Source organism: Dermacentor andersoni, chromosome 2 (assembly GCF_023375885.2).
Source record: "Dermacentor andersoni chromosome 2, qqDerAnde1_hic_scaffold, whole genome shotgun sequence".
NCBI classification, from domain to species: Eukaryota; Metazoa; Arthropoda; class Arachnida; order Ixodida; family Ixodidae; genus Dermacentor; species Dermacentor andersoni.
Window position 1 is genome coordinate 230,738,503 of NC_092815.1, and position 15,041 is coordinate 230,753,543.

A 15,041-nucleotide genomic window follows, 5' to 3' on the forward strand; every position below is an offset into this window, starting at 1 on the left:
CCCAAAAAGTAGCTCACCAGGAAGAGCGCTGTATTGCCAAGCGAGAAGCGATTCGTCCCTGTTAAGCTGATCGGGAGCAACGCGCCGAAGCTGCGGCTGAGAAGAGGCGACGCCGAGCCGAGGATCCGGAGTTTCAGTCCAGGGAAAGCGAGAGTCGGTGCTTAAACGCTCGACGTCACCGAGAAAACCATCCCGGCCTGCGACTGCTCGAAAACTTTCAGCGTCAAGCCCGCCGAGACAAGGGGGGTGCGAACGGCCGATTCCAGCACGAATTTCTGGGCATAGAGTTTGGGCACGGCTGTCGCGTTTGTGACCCACAAACAATCTCAGCACGCGGATCAACGGGACTACGATCGACGAAGGAAAGCCGATCCTGCGCATCGCGACAAACGCCTTCGCCGAGCCGAGGATCCTGAGTTTCAGGCCAGAGACAACGAATGCTACCGACTGAATGCTCGGCGCCACCGGGTGTCGGTTCCGGTCCTGCGCGTCACCAAGAACTTCCAACGACAAGCCCGCAAATCCATGGGAGGTGCGAACGACCGCTTCCAGCGCGAATTCTTCGGCATACAGTTCGGGCACAGCTGCCGCGTTTGTGACGACGCGAATCTCTCCATGGTGAGCTCGGTGCCGAACTTTTGAACCGAAGAGCTCTCCTTGCAAGTGCTTCGTGAAGCCTTCCCCGCCGCCACCAACCCCGACGACGACGACAACGACGGTCGGGCGTCGAGGACGAGGGCCGGATTGACCATGATGACGACTGGTACTGAAGCACTGTGCATAATAAATTGTGATGGGCGTACTGTGGCTTGTATGCGTGTGACTTGGGGCTTGGGTGGCTTACCGGCCTGGCCATGTATGACCTCGCAAAAACCTGGAGAAACTTAGCAATGGCGACACTTAGTATGATCATAGTTAAGCCAAGCATAACCTCGTAAGACTTCGGAAAACCTAACAACGTTTCCTGTGAGCTTAGCCAAAGCCATGCATAATATCGCGAAACTTAGCAAAGCCTAGGAACACTTATTGTTAACCTAGCAAAGCCAGACATAACCGTGCGAAACTTAGGAAAAACCTATCAACACTTAGTATGAACCTCCCCGAGCTATGTATAACCTCGCAAAACTTAACAAAACCTAACAAATACATTGCAAAAGCCAGAACTAGTTCCGCTGTGACGCAGCCTTGCACCACTAGTGCAAACTGCCCACATTTTTTTGATTACGATATTTGTTTAGTAGAGCGAGCATCGGGTGACACTCTTGTTCTTTTCGCAGCACTTCCGGTTCACTTCCTGAGAAGACTGGGGAGGAAATTGAAAATAAATCAGAAAATATTGCAAGAATTGGTACAGTACGCTTCATGGGTTTCATTGTAGATAGGATATCAGAGTATAAGTTTAGTTACAAGTTGAGCTACTGAAGTGTGTGGGATAATTAGAATTAATCAGAAATCACTGAGACGACCAGGACAAAATTCATAATAAAACCGGAAAATATAGAAAAACATAGCAGAGTAGAACATTCATGGGTTTCATTATATATAGGATACATCAGAGCGTAAATTTAAATACAAGTTGAGTGACTGAAGTGTCTGGAATAAGCAGAATTATTTATAAATCACTGAAACAACCGGGGACGAAGTTGAAAATAAATCGGAAACAATACACTAGATGAGCTAATCGAGGCGCAACGAATAGCACAATACGAACACCTGTCCAAAATTGAAACAGGTAGGCAAATATTGGATCGGCTAGGTATAAGGTATCATACCCAACATGGCGCCAAAGTAGATATGCCCAGACACATCAGAGACGTTATAACCATACCTCCAATGCCCAAGAATATGCATCCTACCCACCATCAGGGTAGACGGGAAAGCGGAGCACGCAATATACAGACGAAATTCGGTAAGAGCAAGGACACCACATTTGTAGACGCTGCTCGATACAGACACAAGCGCGCCTACACAGCAGTGGTGATAAATTATGAGGGAAAATGCACGACGAGCGCTACAGTCAACATGCTACAAGCAGAAACCGCGGAGGAAATAGCTATTGCACTAGCCATAGCACAAACACAAGCGGGCGTAATCATCAGTGATTCCCAGACGGCCATACAAAACTTCGCCAATGGTCGAATCTCCGCAGAGGCCCTACGACTCCTAAAATTAGCTAATAACAGCGACAAAAATGTCGATCTCATCTGGACACCCACTCACACACTACCAGACAGTACCAATGTGACGGCGCACCGCATGGCTCGAGAGCTTACGGACCGAGCCTGGGTTAGCCCCGCCTCTCCGACAACCGATGAGTGGGAGTGGGAAGATCAAATGACCAAATTTCAAGAATTTACACAACACCATAGATTTCAGAGGCGTACTTTCCCGCCGCCACATCCAAAATTAAGCAATAACCACTTGTCTAATGGCGGCAGTTACAGAACAGATCCTATCCGAGTCCACCTATTATGAACCTAATGCAGCCAGATTTATATCCGACGGACAAGTGCAAACATTGCGACTCTAGAGCCACCCTGGAGCGAATCCTATGGGAACGTCCGGCTGTAATACAGGATAACGGTAATGCAGCCTTGAACAGTGACAGCCTACGCGAGCGCGGGGAGTCTGCGTTGCTCAGCTCGGACATGCAGCACCAACTCTGGGCCATCCAACGAGCCGAGGAAGCCGCCAAGGGCCAACAACCCTTGGCCGAAACCTAGGCGGGGTCCAGGCCCACCCCACCAAATCGCAGGGCACTGAATAAAGTTATTTGAATGAATGAACTAAATATTAAAAAATAGTACAGCGGTAAATTCATGTTTTCATTATAGATATAATATCAGAGCATAAGTTTTGTTACAAGTTGAGTCACCGAAGTGTCTCGAATAATTAGAACAATTAGAAATTATTAATTACCGCACTCCAAAGCGCAGAATCGTAGACCTTACAGACCCGCTACGTGATCCCGACTTTGGCGAAATTCCTCAAAACCTGGAAGTTGAAAGCCGACACAATAGCGTCACTAATGACGTCACACATAAAAAGTACATGATATTTAACCGCTTAGCTAATGGAAAACAGTTGCCTCCGAGTTCGGTTTGTGCGTTGCGTTCGCTTTAAGGTAACCTAAAGAATATTAACTCCGAGGTGCGAGTGCCAGTAAGATACACCTAAGTCAAATCTTATGGTCACCAACGATTTCTTTTTTTTTTTTATTACTACAGTAGGTTCACACACTGCTCGCGATTAAGCGTAGCAGTGGCATACTTGGTAATGTACTTCTGCTTTATGCTTTAGCTTTTTTAGCTTGTTCTGAAGCTTTTAAGGCGTAAGTCTTTAGTGGCTAATGAGTGTCCGTGCACAGTCCATGGTGCACGCAAGGAAAGCGGTCATCAACGACAGCCGGTGCCAGCTGTCACAGCGCTTGATGGATGACCCTAGGTGAACAATTGGTGATCAACGTTTACAGGTGGTTCCGAGGCATGCGAGAACAAAGCCGCACAGAGCAGCATTACCCGCTGCAGAACATCGTAGATTGCCTCAGAACCGCATAGCTCGCAAAAAACAGGAAAATAAAAAAGAAACGAACAAACAAAATAAAAAATGCTTGTGGTTTAGCTCTGGTTAACCCTAGTTGAATTGCGAAAGCAAGAGCTGCATGGCTACGCTTGTGGTGTTAGTTTGTGGTTAAGCGTTTGGTTTAGCTCTATTGTATAGACACGACAAGACACAGTTCAAGTAATGGCTAGGCTAGGTAACGACTAGGTAACGTGTACGCAGCGTCTCATTCCGACGCTCTCGAGAACTCAAAGTGGTCTCTTCCGCAGTTGAATAGTCACTCCGGGACGTGGCACGACTTCTAGCAGCATCTTCGTTACAACGCTTCTCCAGTCGTACGGCGCGTTCTTCTGGCGTCTCTTGAGCGCTTTGTCTCTTACTCACTTCGTTCTGTCGTTGTTGCGTCTCTTTCACGCTCTCCATGACGACTAAATACATTGAGGCGAAGCGCATATATATATACCCCCCGCGAGGCGAGACCTCCTCTCCCTCTACCCCAGCAGAGCACATCTGGTGGAGCGAGCGGCGACGGCAGTGTCGTCGACGGCGCCGCCATCTGTTGGAGCGCAGCTGCAGCGTTGATAGGCAACAGCGGCTCAAGGTCGTTCGTCGGCCACGGCATATGGCATACGGAATACGGCTGCCTGCACACAGCATACAGCACGACAAGCCGAAATGGCTCGCTGGCTGGCGTAGTACAGCTTTCGCTTAAAAAAGCCGAGTCAGTAAGATGTCTCCAAAGAGCGCAATGGGTTCGGATCCCACCGGCAGTGCATGGGAAAATAAAAAATTAGGTCCAAAAATAATAAAGAAAGAAATTAGAAAAGAAACAAAAAAAGTAAAAAATATGGCCCAGTCAGTCAGATGTCTCCGAAGAGCGCACGCACTGTGCTTGCATCCCATGCTCGCGGCCATGGCGGCGTCCGCATAACGGTTAAGAGCAAAAGAGGCAGTCATAGATAGGCTTTCGCCTATCGCAGTTTAGTTTAGCAAAGTGCCCATTCATTCTTTTTAGTTTCCAAGTTTCTGGCCCGTATGTCGCACTGGTAAAATACACTGATTGTACACCTTTCTTATTTTCATTGATAATGGTAAGCTTCCAGTCAGGATCTGACAGCGTCTGCCGTATGCGCTACAACCCAATTTTATTTTTATGCAAGTTTCCTTCTCATAATCAGGATTCCCTGTGAGTAATTGACCTAGGTAAACGTACTCCTTCACAGACTCTCGACGCTGCCTGGCGATCCTGGACTCTCGTTCTCTCACCCAGCTATTGATCATTATCTTTATCTTCTGCCTATCTTCACGTGGTGGGGACGTTGAAGAACACAGTAGCAATACTGTGAACGACAAAACTAACATTTATTGGGCGAACCTGTGCCCACAAGAACAGGCTACACTTATGGCACAACGATAGCGGCTAACACGGTCGGCGATCGTCGAAAATCTGATCAGCGGGTCAAGCGCGTCGGCTTTTATACATCAGTCGTCGAATGTTATAGAGTAATCGCTGGGACCCGCGTGCCTTGCATAAAGTTCTACATTATTCGCGTCGCGCACACATGCGATTAGATAACACAAGATTCGGTCACAGACAGCGGATGCAAGTATCGATAACATTCCAGAAACTTTCGATGCATGCAGGCGCGTCCTGCGCTGTGCGATAACATTTGTTAGGCGGTGAAACGTGTGGCCCGATATACGCAAGTACACGTGTCAATATTAGTCTTCAAGAGTGGGGTTGAAGATTAATATGTAGAAGACGAAAATATGTGAATGTAGATAAGTGTATGCCGTTATTATAAAAATCAGCTGATGAGCTGGATTAGGAAACTGGCAGAATAATTACTGCAGCAGTTATAGCAGACAGTTCGCAAGCACATGCTTAAGAGAACCCTGCAGTATAGAAATAAAGAATAAAATATTGTTACGGAAGGATGAACGAAGAGAGGAAGAAGATCGCGTGACGCTTGCTGTTGCGAGTTGCTGGTGGTCAGCCATCTTAACTACTCAGAGTCATTTTGTATATATATTGTGAATATAATCTATACTTCCAACATCCCCATAACATATTGCTGAGAGGTGCGGGGTACCACGGCTGGAAACGGAGCCTCGCAGAAGACGTCGCATCACCGTCAGTACCATGAATGACGGTGAGCACTCGGGATCAACGTCGTTGCCGCCTCCTACGTCACCGTCAATTGCTACGCCGCTGTCACCTTCGGTTGTCGTTGTGCAACCCAAGGATCCTGGAACTTTCTGCGGGACCGATGACGCCGACGTTGAATAATAGGTGGCTATATACGAACGTGTGAGTGGAATCAACAGATGGGACACTACGCTTATGCTAACCGTCCTGCTGTTCTACCTAAGAGGCACGGCAAAGATGTGGTACGAAAACGAGGAAGAGGAGCTAACCAGCTGGGACCAATGCAAAAAGAAATTCAAAGAGTTGTTTGGCAAACCAGTCGGCCGTAAAATTGCCGCAAAGCAGGAATTGGCCTCCCGTGCTCGTACATCCAGGACGTGCTGGCACTTTGTCGCAAGGCCGATAACGACATGGCCGAAGCTGAGAAGGTCGGGCACCTGCTTAAGGGCATTGCTGACAACGCGTTTAATCTGCTCATGTGCAAGAGCTGCTCTACAGTTGATGCAAGCATTAAAGAGTGCCGACAATCCGAGCAGGCCAAAAGCCGACGCGTCTTGCAACCATTCGCCAGACTTCCCAATACTGCCGCAACGTCGACGTGTGAAGATCAACCCGCACAGAAGCCTGCGTCGCCATCAGAGGACGTGGTACGAATCCTTAGACGTGAACTGGATGCGATGGGGCCCGCAGATTTCTGTTCGCGTAGCCCTGATGCAACCACATTTTCAGTTCCTCTCACACAAGCCATCGTTCGCCTGGAACTTGAAAACATTGGTTTACATTCTGTGTGCTGTCGCCAGTCCCAGAGCTAACGAACGCCCATCTACTACATTTGCTCCACCCCGACACTTCTCTCCGTGTTATCTCAACCCGACTGAGTGGAGAACTGCGGACGACCAGCCGATATGTTTCACCTGTCGCCGCATTAGTCATGTCGCCCGTTACTGTCGCCACTCGTCGCCCTAACACCTCCCACGTTGACCAACCTGAGCCGTTTTCATGGAAATGCCCCCAATGTTTCGCTCACCGCCGAGTCTAACAGCGCCGACAACTCTGCTAGGAACGCATGGTACAGCCGCTCACCATCGCCGTACGCACACCAGTCTGGCTGACCGCAACCACGTCGCCCATGTTTCCGTTCGACGCAGCCACGTCACCTTTCGTCCCCTGTGGTGTTTGGCCGCACCCTTTCGGAAAACTAAGAAATGGAGCCCTCGGAGGTGGTACTGCATTGCCGAGTACCACAGCAAATCCTCCGTCTGTGCGCACAAGGAGAAGTACAATAGAAGTTGAAATAGACGGCGTACCTATCCAAGCACTCGTCGACCCTGGAGCCCACGTATCTGTGATGAGTGCTACCCTACGAAGACGCTTAAAGAAGGTCCTCACCCCAGCAGCTGCCCCAGTGCTTCGTGTGGCCGACGGTGGCGTGCTGGTTGTTCTTGGAATGTATCATCATCATCAGCCTGGTTACGCCCACTGCAGGGCAAAGGCCTCTCCCATACTTCTCCAACTACCCCGGTCATGTAGTAATTGTGACCATGTTGTCCCTCCAAACTTCGTAATGTCATCCGCCCACTTAGCTTTCTGCCGCCCCCTCCTACGCTTCCCTTCCCTTGGAATCCAGTCCGTAACCCTTAAGAGGAAGCTTTAGCTCGTGCCCAACTCCGAAGCGGCCTTTTCAAATACATGTAAAAACGCAAAAACGTTTTTCTGAGATAACCCCTGGACCGATTTTAATGAAATTTCTTGCATTTAGGAGGAAAAGTGAAATCCTAGTGACTGCTGGTCACGGAATTTCGATTTAGGTCCTGAATTTTGTTAAAAAGATTTTCAAAAATTCGAGAGCTTGAAAAAAATAGAAGTATGAAGTTTACAAATTCATAACTCTGCATCAAGAGCAGATATCGCGGTTGTGTAAACGGCATCCATTCGACAATTGAAAGCGGACAAATTTCGTATGTCATTCTATATTTTACGTGAATTTGTTACGTTGTTTACAAAGGTTCTGCAAAAGCTGTATTTCCATATTACTAAATGTTTTTAGATTCATGTATAGCATATCAATTTTGTCCGCTTTAGATTTACAATTAGATTCAATTCAAAGAATTGTATTATCGTTTTTCGTTTTAGAGTTACAGAGTTGTAAACTTGATAGTTTCCTTTTTTGAAGATTTGCGATATTTGTCAAATTTTATTAAAAAATTAAGGGCCTAAACCGAAAATTCGAAACCAACAGCCACTAGATTTACAGTTTTTTTTTAAAAGCAACAAACCTCGTCAAACTCGGTGCAGTGGCTGCCGAGAAAAACGAATTCTCCTTTTCCATGTATTTAGATAGGAGCACCCGAGCTAAAGCTTCCTCTTAATGATCATCGGTTATCTTCCTTCCTCATTACATGTCCTGCCCATGCCCATCTCTTTTTCTTGATTTCACCTAAGATGTCTTTCACTCGCGTTTGTTCGCTCACCCAATCTGCGTTTTTCTTATCCCTTAACGTTACACCCATCATTCTTCTTTCCATAGCTCGTTGCGTCGTCCTCAATTTAAGTAGAACCCTTTTCGTAAGCCTCCAGGTTTCTGCCCCATACTTGAGTACTGGTAAGACACAGCTGTTATATACTTTCCTCTTGAGGGATGGTGGCAACCTGTTGCTCATGATTCGAGAATGCCTGCCAAACGCACCCCAGCCCATTCTTATTCTTCTGATTATTTCAGTCTCATGATCCGGATCCGTGGTCACTACCTGCCCTAAGTAGATGTGTTCCCTTACCACTTCCAGTGCCTCGCTACCTGTCGTACACTGCTGTTCTCTCCCGAGATTGTTAAACATTATTTTAGTTTCCTGCAGATTAACTTTTAGACCCACTCTTCTGCCTTGCCTCTCCAGGTAAGTGAGCATACATTGCAATTGATCCCCTGAGTTACTAAGCAAGGCAATATCATCAGCGAATCGCAAGTTACTGAGGTATTCTCCATTACCTCTTATCCCCACTTCTTCCCATTCCAGGTCTCTGAATACCTCCTGTAAGCACGTTGTGCATAGCATTGGAGAGATCGTATCTCCCTGCCTGACGCCTTTCTTTATTGGGATTTTGTTGCTTTTTTTATGGAGGACTACGGTGGCTGTGGAGCCGCTATAGATATCTTTCAGTAATTTTACATACGGCTCGTCTACACCCTGATTCCGTAATGCCTCCATGACGGCTGAGGGTTCGACTGAATCAAACGCTTTCTTGTAATCAATGAAAGCTATATATAAGGGTTGGTTATATTCCACACATTTCTCTATCACCTGATTGATAGTGTGAATATCGTCTATTGTTGAGTAGCCTTTACGGAATCCTGCCTGGTCATTTTGTGGACAGAAGTCTAAGGTGTTCCCGATTCTATTTGCGATTACCTTAGTAAATACTTTGTAGGCAATGGACAGTAAGCTGATCGGTGTATAATTTTTCAAATCTTTGGCGTCCCCTTTCTTATAGATTAGGATTATGTTAGCGTTCTTCCGGGAGGTCATGAGGTCATGAGGCATTGTGTATACAGGGTGGCCAGTTTTTCTATAATAATGTGCCCACCATCCCTCAAGAAATCTGCTGTTACCTGATCCTCCCCAGCTGCCTTCCTCCCTTTGCATAGCTCTCAGGGCGTTCTTTACTTCTTCGGGCGTTACTTGTGGGATTTCAAATTCCTCTAGACTATTCTCGCTCACATTATCGTCATGGGTGCTACTGGTATTGCATAAATCTCTACAGAACTCCTCAACAACTTGAACTATCTCATCCATATCAGCAATGATGTTGCCGGCTTTGTCTCTTAACGCATATATCTGATTCTTGCCTATTCCCAGTTTCTTCTTCACTGCTTTTAGGCTTCCTCCGTTCCTCAGAGCATGTTCAATTCTATCCATATTGACACGTGTACGTTTTTATCTTTATCGGGCGACCGCTTCTCACAACCTAACAAATGGTATCGCACAGCGCAGGACGCGCCTGCATGTAAAATAAGTTTCTGGAATGTTATCGATGGTTCCATCCGCTGTCTTTCCTCGCAACTTGTGTAATCTGATTGCGTGTATGCGGGACGCGAATAGTGTAGAACTCTGTGGAAGACACGCGGGTCACAGCGGTTACTCTGGAACATTCGACGACTGATCAATAAAAGCCTACGCGCTTGACCCGCTGATCAGATTTTCGACGATCGCACACTGTGTTCGCCGCTAGCGTTGTGCTTAATGTGTATGTAGCCTGTCTTTGTGGGCACAGGTTCGCCCAATAAAAGCTAGTTTTGTCTTTCACAGTATTGCTACTGTGTTCTTTACCGTCACTACCACGTTACATCTAGGGGAGGTGCTTTTCATCCCTGTACCGGACGCCCCCGACAAGCCGTGATCCAAGCCCGGAAGAGCTGCAACGTAGTCCCGGACCATCGAGCAAGCCGTCGTCTAAAACAGCAGCCCCCGGAGCACGGACTTCTACCTGACAGTTGTGGCCAAGACAACCGCAATGGCGGCCCCAGTGTCACCCGTCGTAATTCAACAACCCAGAGAACCCCCTACCTTCCGTGGAGCTACGTCGGAGGATCCGGAAACCTGGCTCGAAACCTTCGAAAGGATCTCGACCATTAACAGCTGGATATCTGAGGATAAGCTACGACATGTGTACTTCTCCTTGGAAGATGCAGGAAGGACTTGGTTCGAGAACCGGGAGTCCACCCTTGCAACATGGGACCTGTTCCGCAGTAGCTTCCTGAGGACGTTCTCGAGCGTTGTGCGAAAAGAAAGGGCCGAAGTTCTGCTGGAAACACGAGGCCAACTACCCAATGAGACCATCGCCATATTCGCAGAAGAGATGACCCGTCTTTTCCGGAACGCCGGCCCGGAAATGTCCGAAGAGAAAAAAGTACGTTTCTTGATGGGAGGCCTAAAGTAAGGACTTTACGCCGGACTAATCCGAAACCCACCGAAGACCGTAGCTGAGTTCCTGACAGAGGCTACGACGATTGCGAAAACTTTAGAAATGCGCACTAGGCAATATAACCGTCAAGTGCTCACGCCTCAGTGCGCCATCCAAGCGCTGGGCTCCGTTGATCTCCAAGAGACCATCATGGCCATTGTGCGCGAAGAACTGCGCAAGGTCTTGCCTTCGACGCAGCCTCAAGTAGCTTCGATCGCTGACATCGCGAAAGATGAGGTTCATCGATCGCTGGGGGTTCCTGAGGTGCAACCTCAATTGCCGCATCCCCAGCCAGAAGCGATGACCTACGCCACCGTCGCAAGCCGTCAAGGTCCCCCTCTGCGACCGCGGCACGGCCCTGTAACGCTGCAATTCCGTCGTCCGCCGCCGCCGCCGCCAGCAAGGCCACCCGTCGCCCAGCGCACCTACGCGAGGAAGACGGACATTTGGCGCGCCCCCGACCACAACCCGCTCTGCTACCACTGCGGGGAATCCGACCATGTGTACCGCCGATGCCCATACCGCGACCTGGGATTGCGAGGCTTCGCCGTCAACGCACAGCGCCCGAGGGAAGGTGAACGCCCTCGTTTGATCGTCGACTACCTCGCCGCTACTCAGTGGAGGCCTCGATGACCGACCCTTCCGCCGTCACCAGGCCGCTACCTGTCGCCGCAGCGCTGTCCATACACTGGCCCAGCCCGGGGCCGGTCAGCGAGCCCATATCCGGAAAAATAAAAGCAGCAACCGATGGAGGTGCGGTTGCTGTTCGTCGAACTGACGAAGATCCTCCGCCGCCGACGAAGACGCCGAAGAAACTACCTCGACGACATAACCACACGCCGCCGTCCCGACGAAGTGTGGAAGCAAAGAATACGACGACGAAAGACGACCTGACGACGTCCCATACCAGCCACAGGTCAACGCGACACAGCCGTGATGCGACGCCAAGACCTAACTGTAACGCAAGACAAAGATCCAGCGACCTCTACGTGCTTCTCGACGGCCACGCAGTCACTGCCTTAGCCGACACAGGGGCCGATTACTCTGTCATGAGTGGACACATCGTTGAAGAAAGTTAAGACTGCATGGGAGGGCCCTCAAATTCAGACCGGTGGAGGACGCCTCATTACGCCGACCGGAATCTGCACGGCAAGAATTACCGTTCATGACCGGACTTACCCTGCAACCTTCGTTGTCCTCCAACAGTGTTGAAGAGACGTCGTTCTCGGCATGGACTTCCTGAACCAACACGGCGCAATCATCGACCTGAATTCGAAGTCGATAACGCTGTCAGAAGAACGAGCGATACCGCCGGAGAGCCCTCGTAGTCACCATGCCTTAAGCGTGCTCGAAAGTCAAGTAAGCATCCCGCCTCGCTCCAGCATTGTCATTTCCGTCGGCACCGAAAGACCTGCCGAAGTAGAAGGCGAGGGTGACCATCGAGGGTGACCAACGTCTACTCCTAGAACATGAAATTTGCGTCGCAAGAGGGATCGCTCGACTGCACGAAGGAAAAACTAAAGTGTTGCTCACAAATTTTAGCCAGGGGTTTAAACACATCAACAAGGGCACTATTATCGCGTACATCGAGGAAATTCTGGAAACCGGTAATGCGTATGTTCTCTCCGGTTCTGCTGCATCTACGCCGACGACCGTATTTCCCGAACCAGACTTCGACGTAAATCCAAGTCTCCCGATGAGCAAGCAGCAACAGCACAGAAGTCTTCTCCGACGATACAAGGACTGCTTTTCGACGCTATCGAGGATTCGACAAACACCAGTGGCAAAGCATCGCATAATAACCGGAGAGTGCGCTCAACCACTCCGCCAAAGCCTTTACCGAGTTTCTACGCGAGTACTTGAAGCTATCAGGCAACAAGTCGACGAAATGCTCCGCGACGACATCATCCAGCCGTCGAAAAGCCCGTGGGCATCTCCTGTTGTCCTGGTGAAGAAAAAGGACGGAACCCTACGTTTCTGCGTCGATTATCGTCGACTTAAGAAGATCACGAAGAAAGACGTATACCCCCTTCCATGGATAGACGACGCATTGGATCGGCTCCGCAACGCTAAATACTTCTCGTCGATGGACCTCAAGTCTGGCTCCTGGCAAATAGAAGTCGACGAGAGAGATCGCGAAAAGACTGCCTTCACAGGCCAGACGGCCTCTACGAGTTCAAGGTCATGTCATTCGGACTGTGCTCGGCGCCTGCAATGTTCCAGCGCGTCATGGACACGGTGTTAGCAGGATTGAAGTGGCACACCTGTCTTGTTTACTTGGATGACTTCGTCGTCTTCACCAGAAATTTCGACGATCACCTTAGGCGGCTTGTGACAGTACTAGAGGCCATCAAATCATCAGGGCTCACTCTGAAGCCAGAAAAGTGCCGCTTCGCTTACGATGAGCTTCTGTTCCTAGGCCACGTCATCAGCAAATCTGGAGTAAGCCCCGACCCGCAGAAAACAGCTGCCATCGCAAAGTTGCCTCGGTGCCTCGGTGCCGTCCTAGTCCAGAAGAAAGAAGGACATGAACTGGTTATATCTTATGCTAACCGGTCACTGTCAAAAGCGGGAGGCAATTATTCTACGACTGAAAAGGAATGCCTCGCCATCATTAGGGCCACAGCAAAATTCCGCCCTTACCTCTATGGCAGGCCATTCATAGTTGCCAGCGACCATCACGCGTTGTGTTGGCTAACTAACCTAAAAGACCCTTGAGAACGGCTGGCGAGGTGGAGCCTCAGACTGCAAGAATATGACGTCACGGTAATCTACAAGTCTGGACGAAAACACTCAGACGCGGACTGCCTATCACGCGCCCCCATCGATCCCCCGCCGGAAGACAAGGATGACGACGCCTTCCTCGGAATAATAAGCGCAGAAGACTTGACTGAACAGCGGCGAGCAGACCCGTAGCTAAAAGGCCTCGTCAAGTATTTGGAAGGAAACACCGACGTAGTACCTAGGACATTTAAGCTTGGATTGTCTTCGTTCAGATTACAAAACAACCTGCTCGTAAAGAAGAACTTCTCACCAGTCCGTGCCAGCTTCCTTGTTGCTGTTCCGTCAGCGCTGCGTCCAGAAGTACTGTACGCCCTACATGACGATCCAACCACTGGGCACCTCGGGTTCTCCCGAACGCTGTCGAAGATACAGGAAAGGTATTACTGGCCGCGTCTGACCACCAACGTCGCCCGTTACGTCAAGACATGCCGAGACTGTCAGCGACGCAAGACACCGCCGACAAGGCCAACAGGATTACTACAGCCGATCAAACCTCCTTGCCGACCATTTCAACAGATCGGGATGGATTTGTAGCGACGAGCGACCACGTAGACCGGTTAAGTCTCGGGCTCTCGCGGGAGAGAAAGAACCGACACTCGATCTCTTAGACTAGCATTATTTCTTTTAATCTCCTTCGGAACGAGACCGCTAGGGGGCCACCGAGTGCGGACGCGCGTCGCGCCGGCTCCGCAAATTTTCTATGGTTTTCGGCGAATTCTCTACAGCTATCCTGTTCACGGCATTCCCAGCTGCTTGCGAAAGTTCTACGGACTCTCTCGATACCAGATTTCGGCAGGTGAGCCCGTTTCCCGGCCACTTTTCGAAGATTTTCCGCGTCGCCACGTCGGCACGACAGCCAGGCTGGTAGACAAGGCACGGTGGGCCTAAGCGCCAGCGGAGCCCCGGTCCGCTGCGCCGGCTTCCGAGATGGAAGTCGTGCAAGTCGAAGGGGAGGAAGTATCGCCGACGGAGCTCGGAAAACAGCAGGGATGGTGCGAGATTAAGCGTAACACCAAGAAGGCGGCGGGAGACGAAGATCCCGCGACGAACCAGCAAGCCGCGACAGCGTCTTCAAAGAAGGCGGCGTCTATAAAGCAAGCGACGCACTACGTGCGGAAGATCACCATGGCGAGCCGAATGCCCAACCTACCCACGGACGACTACAAGATCATCGTGCGGCCCCGGGACGGCATCAACGTGTCGAAATACCAGAAGGACCGCGTCCATTGCTGCATACGCAACGCAGCAGGCGTGGGACGCGAGGCAGCTGAGGAGGACAGCGTTTGTCTCAACGAGCGTCAAAACGTGATAGTGGTGAGCACTCCGTCAGAAGTTCGCGCTAGACGATACGGCAGCATTTGCAAGCTGCGCATTGGCGACCGCGAGTTCTAAGCAAGCGCCTACAGAGCGGCTCCGGAGAACACATCCAAAGGTATCATCAGGGGCATATCGCTAGACGAAAAGCCGGCGGACGTCGTGAGAAGTCTCGTGAACCAGCGAAACCCGAACGTCCTGCATGCCAAGCGCATGGGGAACACGAGCAACGTGGTCATCCTCTTTGACGGCTACTACGTGCCCCGTTACGTGAACT